The sequence below is a fragment of the Calliphora vicina genome, chromosome 4 (assembly GCF_958450345.1).
Source record: "Calliphora vicina chromosome 4, idCalVici1.1, whole genome shotgun sequence".
Lineage (NCBI taxonomy): Eukaryota > Metazoa > Arthropoda > Insecta > Diptera > Calliphoridae > Calliphora > Calliphora vicina.
This window is the reverse complement of record NC_088783.1, coordinates 27,474,864-27,490,955: the sequence shown is the minus strand read 5'-3', so window position 1 is coordinate 27,490,955 and position 16,092 is coordinate 27,474,864. Positions and strand designations below refer to the sequence as shown.

General features: G+C 27.9%; 2 long non-coding RNA genes across 2 annotated transcripts; one reads left to right on the top strand and one right to left on the bottom strand.

The window, feature by feature from the left end:
* Window positions 1-2,070: 2,070 nt before the first annotated feature.
* On the bottom strand, window positions 2,071-2,687 carry LOC135959149 (uncharacterized). Its single transcript, XR_010576507.1, has 2 exons — window positions 2,586-2,687; window positions 2,071-2,310 (listed from the first exon to the last, which is right to left on the bottom strand). It is a non-coding gene; the product is annotated as an uncharacterized LOC135959149 (long non-coding RNA).
* A 350-nt stretch (window positions 2,688-3,037) lies between these two features.
* On the top strand, window positions 3,038-3,744 carry LOC135957732 (uncharacterized). The gene is made up of 3 exons (XR_010576424.1): window positions 3,038-3,142; window positions 3,248-3,440; window positions 3,507-3,744. It is a non-coding gene; the product is annotated as an uncharacterized LOC135957732 (long non-coding RNA).
* Window positions 3,745-16,092: the final 12,348 nt, after the last annotated feature.

Sequence of the window (16,092 nt, the reverse complement as noted above, 5' to 3'; positions counted from 1 at the left end):
ATCGTTGCCTATTGGATCTGAAAACATTTTTATACATAGAAAATGTTCTTTTGACATCAATTGATGTTATAGGAGCAAATTGAAAAGACAATATTTCTTTAACACTTAGAACGGTTAAGTTTGAGTTAGAACTAAAATTTGATATTTAGATGGCGCTATTATTAAAATAGTGCTTATTTTATATTAAAAGAAGTATGAGAGCTACATTCAGCTGTGCCGAATCATATATACCCTTCACCAAATTATACTTCAAATTAAAAAATTTAAATATTTTTATGTGAACAAACATTTTTTTTTTTAAGTTTTTTAATTTTTTGGATAAAAATTTTTGGTTTTAAATTTTAATTTTTTTTTAAACTTTAAAAAAATTTTTTTTTCGTGAATAAAGTCAAAATATGCTATTAAACAGTAAAATATGCTCTAAAAACCCAAAAATATGACATAAATATGCTCTTAAAACAAATATATGCAAACATATGCATTTAAGGATAAAATATGCAAAAATATGCACTAACAAATCGATGCCAAAATTCATAAATAGTTCTGAAACGTGTAAATATCTTATCCATGTGATCATTAGACTCACCAGAAAAAACATGCATTTGCATATTTTGGTTTCCCTGGTGATCACTCATGTTACCACCGACCATATAATATTCTGAGTGCTTATGTGAAATACAGTATTTTTCACAAGGTCTGTCGGCTCATAGAGAACATAGAGCGGAGGAAACTCGAAAAAAACTCAAACAAAAAAAATACTCAAAAAAGTTACACATACGAGTGTTGTTTTTGTTTTCACATAGGTTTTTTTACTAATACATTCTCACCACTTAGGTTTTTGACAACTGAGTTAGGTCTTTGACAGGAGAGTTTCCGCTCTATGTGTTTTCTCTATGTGTCGGCTCTTGTGTTGGTTGAGTTTTAATATATCAGAAATATTTTGGGAAATTTGGAATATTTTCCATAAAAATTAAAAGTTTCTAAAACAATTTTAATTAAAAATAGGGAAAATCCCAAAGCTCACAAAAAACAGCACATTCGTATTTTTGGACCGGAAAGGGTCTGGAATCAAAAACTTTATGTTTTATAAAGACTTGCGATACGTAATAACTGTGGTAAATTTCGTTAAAATCAGAGATAACAAATCCGACTGCTGTCCGCTTTGGGATGGATCATATCAATAGTTTCTGTATTTCAATATAAAATTTAAATTGATACCCAGAAAATAATATAAAAATTAAAAACTTCATATCACAAATGTTTAAAAACATAGATCGGAAACTAGAAAAAAAACTCAAACAAAAAAATTATTCAAAATAATCACACATACGAGTGTTATTTTTGTTTTCAGATAGTTTTTTCTACCAATACATTCTCACCACTTAGGTTTCTGACAACTGAGTTAGGTCTTTGACATGAGAGTTTCCGCTCTATGTCTATTCTCTATGTTTAAAAATTTTTAATTTTTCTTCTCAATTCTAATATTTATTAAATGAGGATTATCGATTTGAAATCAGCGGATTTCGAGGAATTTTAGGTTTTTGTAACAAATTTGGTAAATTTATTTCTTAAAAAAAACATTTTCTATTATGTATTCAATTTCAGATCGTTTCTTTAAGTTGCTAATTTTCGATTTTTTTCTAGAGTATCACCTCAACACTAAATATGACCGAAAATAATTTCGGCACTTTGGGAGCACAGAAATTTGAAAAAATCCATTTAGATATAGAATTTTTCTAACTATGTACATTACGAAAAATCGTACAGTAGAAATGCATTCTACGGAAAATTCTAAGAAATTTTACTCAAGAAACCATAGGTCTGAAATCAAATCCTATCTTGCGCATTTCGTCTTCTATCCAATGATATTTCAATACATATTTTTTTTAATAGTTTTTTTTTATTGGATAAAAGATCTATGGTTTCTTGAGGAAACTTTCTTAGAATTTTCCGTAGATTGCGTTTCTGCTATACGAGTTTTTACTTTTTGATCGTCCACACAAATCGACCCGGCCTAATATACATACATAAAATACCATTTTTAAAACTAAGAAAAACCATTAACGAAAATGTTATGAATCAATTTTTTTTTATTCAAATTCAGTTTATTTTTTTTTGAACTCAGCATTACTTATGCCAGTCTTAGTCGATGGCATGAATTACCAATACGACAACAATTTGGAGGACAAAGGAATGTTCGTTGAACACGGCTAGAAGTGAAACATCTCGTATGTCTTGGAGAACATATGACTTGACATGCTCTCTGACCCGGGCGCAAAATTACTTCATACATGAGACAGCCGCGTTGTGCTGAACATAAATAGAATAAATAAAAAAAATAATAAGAATTAAAAAGATATTTTTAGGTTTTTTATAAAAAAATAAATTGATTAGTATATTTTTAAATACAAGGATACTTTTTAAATAATATCAAAAATAAGGAAGATTTGAAATAAAAGCCAAACCCATCTTATATGAAACGTGTTTTTGTTTTGTAAAAGAAAAGATTAGTTGATTTAAATACCAATTTAATCAAAGAAGCATAATTATATTATAATTCCAAAAATTTTAATATTAATTCTTACCCGTAACAGCAGAAATGCATAAAACAATTGCAAGAACGCAGAAATATAATGTTTTCGTTGTCATGGTCTTTAATTTCAAATATTAAGTATATTTTATTGTAAATTAAGTCCATTTCAGGGGTTTATATAGTCAAGATTCATTTTGAAAATAATGGCTATGATTTCTTATAATTTTACAGTTTTATTATTTCATTCACACAATATGCCAATACAAAACAAGAATTCTTTTAAATTCTTTAAACAAATTTTACTTTTATTAAAAATTTCATCATTTTTGTTTTCTATAAAACTTTTATTTTGCCATTAATGCGGAAACATTTTAATATATTGTAATACAAAGTATATAAGTACAAAACAATAAACTCTTCAATTACATTTCATTTAATGTAATAAAAACACCTGGTTATGATAAATATATTATTATTTATTAAAGCAAAGTTAAAGCATTTAATTCGTGTTACTGATAAATAAAAAAAACAAAATGAATATTTATTTACAATTAATATTCATATTTAATTTATTAGTAAATTTCACAACTACAATACAAAGTCAAGCTGGTATGTAACATCATCATCATTATCGTCCTCATCTACAATTTATTTATAAATCCCTTTTTAATTCTTGTAATCTACAAACTGAAATCCTTTGTTGCTTATTATAAGCTCAATGTCCTGCAAATGAATTATACTATAATGTTCCATCGCCCATGTGTGATGCAAATTGTCAGAATTTACAACGTCGTTGTCCTTTAACCTCTATACGGCCAGTGGCTGGTTGTTATTGTCGACCAAATTATGCTCGTAATTTGCAACAAAGATGTATAGCCCAACATGAGTGTGGTGGAGTTTTAAAAATGTTAATATTTTTTAATCAATAGAGTGTTTAATTTTAAAAAATGTTTCTTTATTATCATACCTTTAGTTAGAGATTGTGACTGTAATGAATTACCGATTAAGCCTTCATTGTCTAGATGTGAACAGATTTGTCCTACTTCTCCCACTGATTTTCGTTTGTCCATTTGTTATCACATTCAAGAAAGACGCTGCGTTTGTGCTGCACAGTTTTGCCGCAATCAACGTGGTCAATGTGTACAAAATATTTAACAAAATTTAAAAAAATAGTTTTTTGTTTAATAAAAAATGGATGTTAAATAATAAAATTTTTGATATTTATCAAAAGGTACATTTTTCTACATTTAAAATTTTTGGGAAATTGAGTTTTATTTATTTCGTCCCCTTAACAAACAGTAAGAACCTGGAAATGGTAACAAGTTTCTTACTTATCAATAGATACATCTAACTACCATAAGTCACCACTTTAAATATTAAGGATGTTTCATATAAAACCACTTTTATATCGGAAAAAGAACCTTTTGTTAAAAAAGTAAAAAAGTACGTTTTGTTTAAAACAAAATTAAAAAAGTACGATTTTCATGCGTTTTTTTTAGACGATAATATTTTGAATGAATGTTTTTAAACCTGATCTTATATATAAACAAATTACACATTGAGACTAAGGGCCTAATTCAGAAATACGATAGGAAAACAATTTTAAAATTTTTGTATGAAAAACACTCAAAAATTATTTTTAAACTGAGTGATTTTCATACAAAAAATTTAAAATCGTTTTCCTTTCGTGTTTCTGAATTAGGCCCCAAATATATTATTTTTGTCGTTTTATAGTAAAAAAGTACGTTTTGTTTAGCACCAATTTTTTTAGAACCCATTTATTCAGTAAAAAAATTTTACTAACTCGATTATTTCTAGAAAATTTCAAACCAAATATTATAAAATACCAAAAAAAAAAAAACAATTTGTCAAAAAAGGCGAATAAATATTGTTACGAATTTTCATTAGCGATTTGAATTTAACGATCAGTAGCAACTGCCAGCAACATTCATCTTGTTCATTAGTAGAAGCTTCTACTTATCAACAATGGTTGATTAGCATTGTTTTTAAGTATGGAAACACTAAATGTTTAAGCTGCTTACATTAACAACGAAAGCTCTAAAATTCGAATATATGAGTTTTAACCGATTTTTGAAGCATCGTTAAGTAGACATCAAATGCATTACCAGTATATACCTGCACATTAAAAAGTGTTTGTATTTCTGCGAATTTATAAACGTGTATAAAAACACTGAGTGACTATTTAATCTGTTGTTGTATAAATTTAAATAAATAAAGAGTTGCTACAAATTTTGAACTACTAAACTGCTTTTATTTACAATCAAAAGTATCCGGTTTATTTAACCCTTTGACGACCACGGGAACACCGGTGTCCCAACACAAAAATATTGAATAACAAAATAACGAAAAAAAGAATGCCTGCCATTTTAATTAGTTCGTAAACGTGCTTAAATTAAAACAAGTTTGGTTACAGCATTTATTTTTTATTGTCTTTGAAAATTGACAGTTTTATTTTGGTACTGCGTTCAAGAATTGTGCCAAAATGATTTAAGTATAAAACTGAATTTTATATTGCGATATATATTAGGCCTGGTATGTGCATTTTGTTACATAAAGTTATAAAATCATTATTCGTGTTGCGTGCGTTGATATGTAGTCAATAAACATGAGTATGTGGAACGAAAATTTACGACCAAAATTCAAGTAAATCCGTTAAAAATATTTTTATTTTAATTTCAAAATATGTTTTTTTTGGCGCTAACTGATTCACATTTTATCGAAATAGTCTTATGGTCGTGAAAGGGTTAAAGGAAATATACCCCCGTTTTTTAAAGGTAAAAACGTAAAAAAATTCATAGTCAACATCAATATATGAAACGTTTGAATATTTTTTATAATTATCCTACCTGATTGTAATATTTGTAAGCTGATTAATTAAATTTATTTTTATTATTTCATTACAGCATGCAACCACAATGAATCATCGATTGCTCCTTTATGGAGAAGATGTGAACAAATATGTCCTACTTCCCCTTCAGGATTGCGTGTGTCAATGTGTTATCACATTCAAGAAAGACGTTGCGTTTGCTCTTTTAAGCTTTGTCGCAATCGGCGTGGTCAATGTTTAAAAAATAATTAATAATAAAAATATCACTTCCAATTTTAAATTCAAAAACTTTATTTATGCATTATTCTGCCGCTGTAATCTGCAATTGAAAAATAGATCTAAAATAGGAATCGATACTTCAACTATCTGATTTCTTTCTGGAAAATTAATTACGTTAATTACGGGTGTCTAAGTAAGAGTGCACTTTTTTGAATTTTGACAAAAGGAGGTCATGCGTACAAAATTCAGCTTACTCAGGAGCTCAAACCAGCAGCAGGAAAGTGCCGACAATTCGTTCTATGGGTAATTGAGCAATGTCAATGACAATTTATCGAAAAATGTCATCTTCTCCGCTGAAGCGCATTTTCATCCGAATGGGTTCGTGAATATACAAATTTGTCGAATTTGGGGCTTAGAAAATCCTCAAACAATCCATAAGAAACAAATAAAAATAAATCTGCAACTTCTAAACTAATAGCCCGATTTTAATAAAATTTCCAATGGCTGTAGGAGGTGTTGATAAGTTTATGTTTTGAATTTGTGCCTATAACACCAAGAGGGCGCTGACTCACAATGCCTAAATAAAAGTGGGGGACCTCGTGTTATCAAAAATTAAAAACGATGCCAAATTTTTGTTTGCGATCTGATTTGAAATATTTGTATATACATATATGGAATCTACTAGACGAGTTCTACAAAAAACATTGCTTTCGCCACATATTAGAGGTATTCACTGTTAAGTGCGAATGGTATTGCATCATTGCAAATGCAAAATTGTAAAGGTTTTTGTGTGTATTTTGTTATTGGATTACGGTAAAATTTTGCATTTGCAATGATGCTAGACCATTCGCACTTAACAGTGAATACCGCTATTATTTCTTACAGTTTACGAGTTATTCGCATTTGAAAAGAATTTTTTTTTTTTACCTATCTTGGTCTACTTTTTTGCTAATAACAGATCCAATTCTTTCACGATTTTCTTGAAATTTCTGTTTTTTTTTGAATTAACAACAAATTTATTAATAATAGTAATAAAGAATTGTTTAAAAATCTCAACTAAGTTAAAAGTCATGTGCATTCAAACTTAAAAAATTTAGTTTTTCGAAAAAAGTGCTTACATTAATTTTATAAAAATGTCGGTAGCCATATAAGTTTCATATAAGGAACACTTCCAAAAATTACTCACGAAAATAAATTATTGAAATTTTAAAAGAAAAATGTTTTTGCTTATTTATTAAGTGCAGGTATTGACTTTTTGCTTATTTATCAAGTGCAGGTATTGACTATACTTTCTTACTAATTTTAATTGAATTTACAATCTTTAGACAGTCTTCATAATTAATAAAATATTTCTTAGACTTCATTTAAGTTTTATCAAAAAACTGTGAAAATAACTAAAATTCTCTCAGTGTATATTTACTTGTTCCACACATTGTCCCCTTCGATTGCGACACAATTCCTTAGTACAAACACATGATCTTATATTAAGATGATAGCAAGATTTCTTAGGGTTTTCATTTCTATTAATAAGACAAATATTTTCACATGCCTCTTTAGTGGTGTCAGCAAATTTCTCATTAGGCAAACAAATCTCTGCAAAATAATTAATAAATATATACTACGTACTTATAAATATAATAAAGACACTCCAACCTGTTAACACATATCGATTTATCAAACAAATAATAACAACTTTGAATAATGTTTTCATTTTATAACTGTATTCAAATAAGCATGTCGTGGGTAGATTTATTTAAAAATAACCTTTTCGAATTGATTGGTGCTAGATAAAAAGCGTTATTAATTAATACACAATAAATATAAGTGTGAACAATTAAATAACTAAATTGAATAGTAGTTAAACAAATATTTAAGAAGTATGTTGGTTCAAACCATAGAGAATACACATAGAGCGGAAACTAGATAAAAATTACAAACTAGAAAATTATTCAAAATAATCATACATACGAGTGTTGTTATACCCTTCACCTTCGTAAGAAGGGTATATCGATGGCTTAATATAAAAAAGGCGTAACAAATTTTTTATTTTTTCAAAAATATCAATCAAAAAATGCTAAAATTAAAAAAACATTATTAAAATAAAAAAATTAAATTATTAAAAATTGCATTAAACCTTTTTGTGTCTAAATTTTTTTGGATTTTATTACGTTTTTTCCTCCTCCTGCAAAGTAACAACAAATCGAATTACGCCTTTTTTATATTTAGCTATGTTTGTCATTCCGTTTGTAATTTATACATTTCCGACCCTATAAAGTATATATATTCTGGATCCTTATAGATATAGTGGATTAAGCCATGGCAGTCTGTCTGTCCGTCTATCTGTCTGTCTGTTGAAATCAATTTTCCGAAGCCCCGAAATAACTTACATACACGATTCATACATCAATATCTCCGGAATTCTTCCGGCTCGGTTGCTATTTCAAATCGAGAAAATCGGTCCACAAATGACTGAGATATAAGGAAAAAAACAGGACAACCTCGATCTTTTACTATTTTTATACCCTTCACCATGAGTGGCAAGGGTATATGTAAATTTGTCATTCCGTTTGTAATTTCCAAATTTTTCATTTGCGACCCCATAAAGTATATATATTCTGGATCGTTATAGATAGCGGAATCGATATAGCCATGTCCGTCTGTCCGTATGTATGTTGAAATCAACTTTCCGAAGCCCCCAAATAACTTACATACACGATTCATACATCAATATCTCCGAAATTCTTCCGGCTCGGTCGAGAAAATCGGTCCACAAATGGCTGAGATATAAGGAAAAAACTAGGACAACCTCTATTTTTGACCTATTTTTGACCTATATCTGGATTACTAAGTCATTAATATAGACAATATGGATATCTAATGATAGATAGATTCTTTTTCCAAAAAAATTAATTAAAGAAATTAAAAAAAAAAAATGTTTAAAAAAATATTAAAAACAATTTGGAAAAAAAATATTTTTTAAAAAAATTTTAAAACATTAAAAAAAAAATTTTGATTTTGTTTAAATACAAATATTTAAAAAAAAAAATATTTTTAAGTATAATTTGGTGAAGGGTATATAAGATTCGGCACAGCCGAATATAGCTCTCTTACTTGTTCTTGTTTCACATAGTTATCACCACTTAGGTTTTTTGCTAATCGTATATCGTGAGTAATGTTTGCTTCCACGAAAGCAAATTATCGGAAAAACAAATCTGGCACGAAAAATTAGACTTGGAAGCTAGACACGTGTAAGTATGCTGGAAAGAGTCATAGGAAATTGGAGCTTACAAATTGACCATCTACAACGTAGTCGCGGACAATATTTGAATGAAATTCTCTTCAAAAAGTAAATGTCAGATATTAATATTTTGGGTCAAATTAAAGTGATCACCCTATACATTTATATGTTTGCAACATATAATTAATTTATAACAATGCCTAACAATTGAAATAACTTATTGTTATAATAACAATTCAATTATGTGGTAGAACATAAAATCATAAAAATATGAAAAGAAATATTGTGTTCAAAGAAAATCTATACATAAACTCAGATAAAACTTTATATGAATTTCTTTTAAATCGATACATTTGACACATGGCGTGACTTTGGGTTTTTGTTTTTAAACTTATGTTTCACTAACAAAATTTCGTTATCTCTTTCATACTTAAAGGTCTCAGTTTGGCCTCCTATGGTTTCCTTTTATTATACTTGTACAAGTAAGAATATATATTTTTATTTGTGTGTTAGATAAAAACTTTTATTTATTTTTTTTGTTTAAGATAGCGAGTTTTCATGTTTGAATACTTTTTATTTCCTTTTTGGAAACCAAAAAAAAAAAAAACGAGATCAAAGAAAAACGTTAAAATGTTTTATTTTTTTGGCACGCATTTTATTATTTTTGTTTACATATAAAAACATACATAGAGATATACAAACATACATATCGTCACCTAAAATGCAAAAGGGCCTATCAACAGTTTTTTTTTAAATTTTACAGGAGAGACAAAAACATAATACAATTTAAAGTGTTGTGGTTACAAATACAATGATTTTCTTTCTTCAATGAAGTCGATAGTTTTAAAAATAGAAAGCTACAAATTTTTAATTTTTACCCTGTTACGCCCTTTTACATTTCAGGTCACGATATGTACTTAGATACAAATGTATATAAATGCGAGCTTGAATCAGTGTTTGTCTTAAGATTATTACGAGTGCGTGTGGCTTTGTGTACTTCGTTTGCCTTTTATTGGCATATTTTTACAAAAGAATAAATATCATGATATTTGCATGGTGAAAGTCAAGGTTTTTTTAGCAAGATTTCCTTGGTTTAGATTATTTGAACTGTATTTACACATTTAGAATACGTTTACTTAAGTTTTACGTATAAATGGGCTCGTACATATCTATTTTGCATTTTTTTGGATAAGATTTGTTTGTTTTTCATGTAAAAATAACGAACAAATTTCATAAATAATTGAAATGAAAAGTGGTTGTTGTTGTTGGTTGGCCAAATACTGCATTATCATATTTTCGTATTTGCTTGTTGGTTGGTTGGTCTTTCGAAATATGTATAAGGAATTCACGCAGCGTATGAGTGATATTTGTGACTTGGGGTAAATGCGAAAATTACTCATACGCACTGTATGAGTGTGAGATTTGCATAAAAGCTGGCGGCACATTTTATTATTAAAATAAGTGATTTTATAATACAGTAAGACAATGTATAAGTGCCGCATTGTTTAGTTTTCAAAGAATTATTTATTTTTGCATTGTTTTTTTAATATTCCCTGTGACACAATTTAAATGGTTTTTAGTTATTTATTAGCTTTTTAATGTATTTGAACAGAATTGTAATTTCAATTATAAAAGTTAAAAGCTATTGGCGACTGAACCAATAAATTTCTCTTTTATCTCCAGACTTTAGTTTTTTTTATCTTTAACAATGAAATAATGAGATTTTGAAAATTTTGTTTGATATGATACTTATGCATATTGAAAACATTAAACTCTATTCCCCATATTCAGAATTAATTTTTAAATTAGTGAAAGATTTATAAAACATATTTTCCATACAAAATTTGTTGTATAAAACGTTGATGAATTGATTATGGCACTTATTCAGAGACATGAAAGCAAAACCATAGAGAATAGACATAGAGCGGAAACTCTGCTGTCAAAGACCTAACTCAGTTGTCAGAAACCTAAATGGTGAGAATGTATTAGTAGAAAAAACTATGTGAAAACAAAAACAACACTCGTATGTGTGATTATATTGAGTAATTTTTTTGTTTGAGTTTTTTCTAGTTTTTGTATGAAAATCACTCAGTTTTCAAATAATTTTTGAGTGTTTTTCATACAAAAATTTTAAAATTGTTTTCCTTTCGTTTTTCTGAATTAGGACCTATGAATAATTCTCTATATGTAAAATCTAATAACACTGTCCAATAAATTGACTTTGATTGGAATAGAATAGCTACCCTATAATTCTGAAAGGGCATGTTGAGTAGATAATTTTTGTAGAATAAAACTATAGTACAGCTGGTCTGATTTTTTGATCGAAGGAATAAATGAAAATGTTGTGAAATCCGTTAAAACTTTACATTAATTAAAATTTTATATTTTTCTTCACGGATATTTTTAGTTCTTAAGTTTTAAATGTTAAGAGGTAAAGTTATCATAACAAAATTTGGAACTAATATATCTAAATGTTCTTAAATCAATGCCATTATATATTTTGCTATTTATTATTTTCAAATACCTAAATTCCTAAAAAATGTGTTCCAAAATCTGAGTTTTTTTTATAAAAATGCCCACTGTGATGTTATTTACCATATTATAGTAAAAAACTTAACATAATTCATTAACATATATGGCTTTACAATTATGGAGCCTTTTCGCTTTTACTTTATGTTTTTAGAATTATTTATTCTGACCTAACTATTTTTTTTTTAAGTTTGCCAAATTTTGATAGGTCTGTGGGCAACTATGTATGCTTAAGTGAACCAAATTTTACTTTGCACGCTTTTGCATTAAGTTCTCCCTCCGTTTCATATAAAAATTGTATATAGTCCAGAAGAAATTTTGTTTTTATATAAAAGAAAAAATATAGAGACATCTTTTGGAAACAATTTTGAAAGAACGTTAATTTTTACATGTTCCAATTTTGGATGCGTGTAACTTTTTATAGGGAGTTGTTTTATTTCATTCTGAATTATACCGCAAATATAGCGGATATTCTGAATCAGAAAAAAAATTTCAAATAACCCCATATCTATCGAAAAAAAGTGTTAATAAATCTTAGTCTTCTAAACGGCTGGTCCAAATGCTAAATAATGTATCAAAGAATCGAAGACGAGGATATAATCGACCACCTATGATTTTATTTTAATGATTATCTTAGATTTTTATTATAATTTTTTATCGACCTTTTTGATAAATTTAAATTTCTCTAAATATTAAAAACAATTAAGTTCCATTTTTGTAAAAATTTATTAATTTTTCAAACATACTATTTCAAAATTTTTATTCTTTTTCATGACTACGCGTATTGAAATATTGTCAAAAAACTTTTTAGAAAACTAGATATTTTTAGAAAAATATTTGAACATCCATTACTGAATATTTTTGCGAAAAAAACCCAATAAAGTGAAGGGAAAAAAGGAAATTAAAAATGTTAAACTTAAACATCTTTAAAACTATGTTTAACATAGTTGGGGGTAGTGCACTAATTTTTAACTATCACTAATAGTTAGTGGTAGTGTAAAATATTTCACTAATTTTTTTAATGTTTAGTGATGAGTTGAAAAATATAAGCCTCACTCAATAATAGTGATAGTGTAGTTAAATTTTTTTAACTAATAATATTTTGAAAATAGTTAAAATATTTTTTTTGCAGCCTAATGAAATAATTTTTTCTACACTAAAATTTTTAGTTAAAAAAATATTCCTGCACTATTTTTTTCAACAAAGAAATGTTTTACTCTATTCATAGTTTAAGTTAATATATTTAAGGAAAAAACGTAAAAGCGGTATATAAATATACAAATTACAATAAAAAGAGAAATAAGCAATTACACATAAAATAATTAGCGACTATTGGCTTTAAGTAAAACAAGCTTTTCGAAATTCGAATCACTTAATTTATTTCTCGGAGGAGAATCCACCATTCCACTAAAAGAAAATAAACGCTCTACTGGAGCAGAAGAAGCCAAAGGCGTATTAAATTTAAAAAACATTTACCTTATTTTTGGATATTTTTTGAGACTGCAAATATCAGTGTCCGAGCTTAAAAGGAATGCACGTATTTCACTATGCCATCTTTCTGAACAAAGGTTGAAGGTCCTAATATTGAAGATGTTAATAAACTAAGTAATTTCTTCAATAACTTTTTCACTTACTGTCAATTTCCCCAAAATCTAAGAATCCTACATTATCAGTGTTTTTTTGTGTTATTATTTCTTCGGATGCTGAAAAACACTTTGAAGCTTGCTCAACAAACATCTGTATATTTAATATTCTAGTTTAAACTGGAATAACTTCACGATCACTAATTTTGAATATATTAGTGCAAAGAAAATTATTGAAGCTTTTTTTTAGTTATTGTTAAATTTTTTAACTATTTGAGTTTAGTGCTTATTTCTACACTACCACTCAATTGATTTATAGTTAAAAAAATATCACTATCACTAAAAAATATTAGTGATAAAAATATAAGCTTCACTACCACTAAAGCTGATGAAAATTAGTTAAAACTATATTTTTTAAAATAATATTTAGTGCTAGTGAAATGTTGATTGCACTCAACATTTAGTGCACTACCCCCAACTCTGATGTTTAAGTTTAAAAAAATTTGTGAAATAAAGAGGAATTTCTTTACATTTCCATTTTGGCAACCTTTATCTAACATTGTATTCGAACGAATTCAATTTTCTTAAACTCTATGTACTTATCTACGATTTGTTTGTATAGCATTTTGCAATCGGACCAGGAGTTTAAACGATTCAAATTTATTACCACTTATTTCAATAGACCCGAATGTATGGCAAACAAATTAAAATATTTTTTGTAAAATTCTCCAAAATTTTTTAATTTTCTTATATTGCTTCCCAAAACACTTTTTCGTTTCTTTCCAGAGCCTTTTGAAGCTCTCTACACATTTAAAACCTTAATAAGCTGTGTTGGCTGATGATACAAACATTTAAATTCAGTACGTAATGAATTCCCATGTGTAGTTACTAGGGTATTCAATTAATCGGGTTTTTGATTTAATCGGTTAATCGAGCAAATAATTAATCGAGGTTTAGATTTAATCGGTTAATAATCGGTTAATTTTAAATTATACGATTAACCGAATAATTTCCATTTTAATTTTAAATTGAAAAGAAAAACCAGAATTTTTTGTGTACTTATATAAGCATTTTGTTAATAAAAAGAACAGAAACATAAAAAGCAAACAAAACATAACATTTCAACAAAACAACAAATAACCATCTTCTGAAAAAATCTTTAAAAAAAAGAATATAATTTAAATGATTTCTTTTTAAATGATATTTTTTAGTTTTAATAAATGAATGAATGAATTGAAAAAACTCTCTCGCTAATTGTAGATGATGGAGAAATCGATAGTAAGGCATGATAAAGAATATCTAATTTCTCAGTTCACTTTTTAGTTTTTTGTAAGCATATAAAATCCTTCATCATACCATGTGAGTCCTTTTTACATTTTTTTATATTTTGAATACTTTAATAGTTTCCGTAAGCTGTGATAAAATACTCGTTTGAGTCATGTCTTCAGTTTCGCCTATTACCATATCATTCTCCGACTCATTAGGACAAAGTTCATCATAGAACATTCTAGAAAAAAGGGTCATTTGCAAGTTCCTTAGTGTCAGTTTTCGTACTATGCTTCAAAAAACTATTGCTAGAAGGGAATGTTTACGAGTTGAGAAATAAATTGTGTGTGTTTAAAACTATATTTCTATATAAAGTTAAAAAACAAAATTTCAGTTAATCGGTACAAATTAATCGGTTTATTTGATATTTGAAAATCGTAAATTTTGAATTATTTGAACAGTTAACCGACCGGAATTAATCGGTTAACCGATTAACAGTTAATCGATTGAATACCCTAGTAGTTACGTTAAAATACTTATATGTACGTATATTTATTAGGATGAGCCAATTTGTAAGGAGCCAAAAAAGTTGTCAAAATGTGTTTTTAAAATATCCCAAAATATATTTATTATACCCTACACCACCATATTAGGGAGGGTATTATGAGTTTGTACTGATGATTGTAACGTCCAAATATATAGAATATACCGATCGACTCGGAATCCCATTTTTAAGTCGATTTAACAATGTCCGTCCATCTGGCTGTCTGTCTGTCGAAGCCTATGGAAATCGATACATTATTTCATCTAGTGCCCATACAAATATCCTCCCGAAATGGGACTTATAAATTTTCCACAAATAATTTTTTTTATACAAGTAGTTCACACCTAAAAATTTTGTGCGGACCATAGCGCGCATATTAGGCCCACTTCAGAAAATAACATTAACGACCATAAATCTCATAAAAATGTTGGTATCCAAATAAAATGTAACAGAAACAAGTTTAATATAGAAATAAATCATGTAACCTTATTTAATGGCGATCAATTAATAAATTATTGAAATTTTAGAAGAAAAATGTTTTTGCTCATCTACTCAGTTGTATGCGGTACGGTAGCAAATTAATAATAATAATTATCCAAATTGTTAATGTTCGTAAAAATCAAATTGCTCCAGATATCGAAATTGATTGGCAGTATATCCCGATTAAAAGTTGTTGGTTAAAGCCAATCCCAATTTGTTGATGCCATCCTAATGTACTATAGATAACCTAAATAATACAAATGTACACGAAATAATAAAATAAAAATACTATAAATCAGGTAAGAGGCCTTATTATTCTCTACCACTCCTACCACCCCTCTCCTACCTGACATTCTTTAATTTCATTGACTTTTGTTGTTGTAAATATCAACACAACTAAATAACAATAACAGTAACAACAGTAACAATAAAATCTTTTCATCATCATCATCGTCGAGTATAAGTAGCTCTTGTAAATGAACGCAATTCTTATTGTGTGTCGCTTCAAGAGGGTCTCCCCCAAACTGTATACCTGCGATTATATGAAGGTTTGTATCTGCGTATCTTTGCAGTCATACAACAAAAAGTCACCTTGAGTTTTTAAATGATTTATTTATTTTTAAGTCCTTCGCTATTGTCACCCAGTTAAGAAAAGAAATGCTACTTGGTGCTGGTATCAGTGCTTCAGTGTGGGGTGCAGGGCGGAAGTGACAGTAGCTTCTCAACTGGTTGTGGTACCAAGAGCCGGTAATGATGGTGTTGAATACACCAGAGCTTAAGTCCTTTTACACTTTTGTACAAGTACGTACTATTATTTATTTTGTCCCCCTTTTGATTACTTTTTTTTTGTTT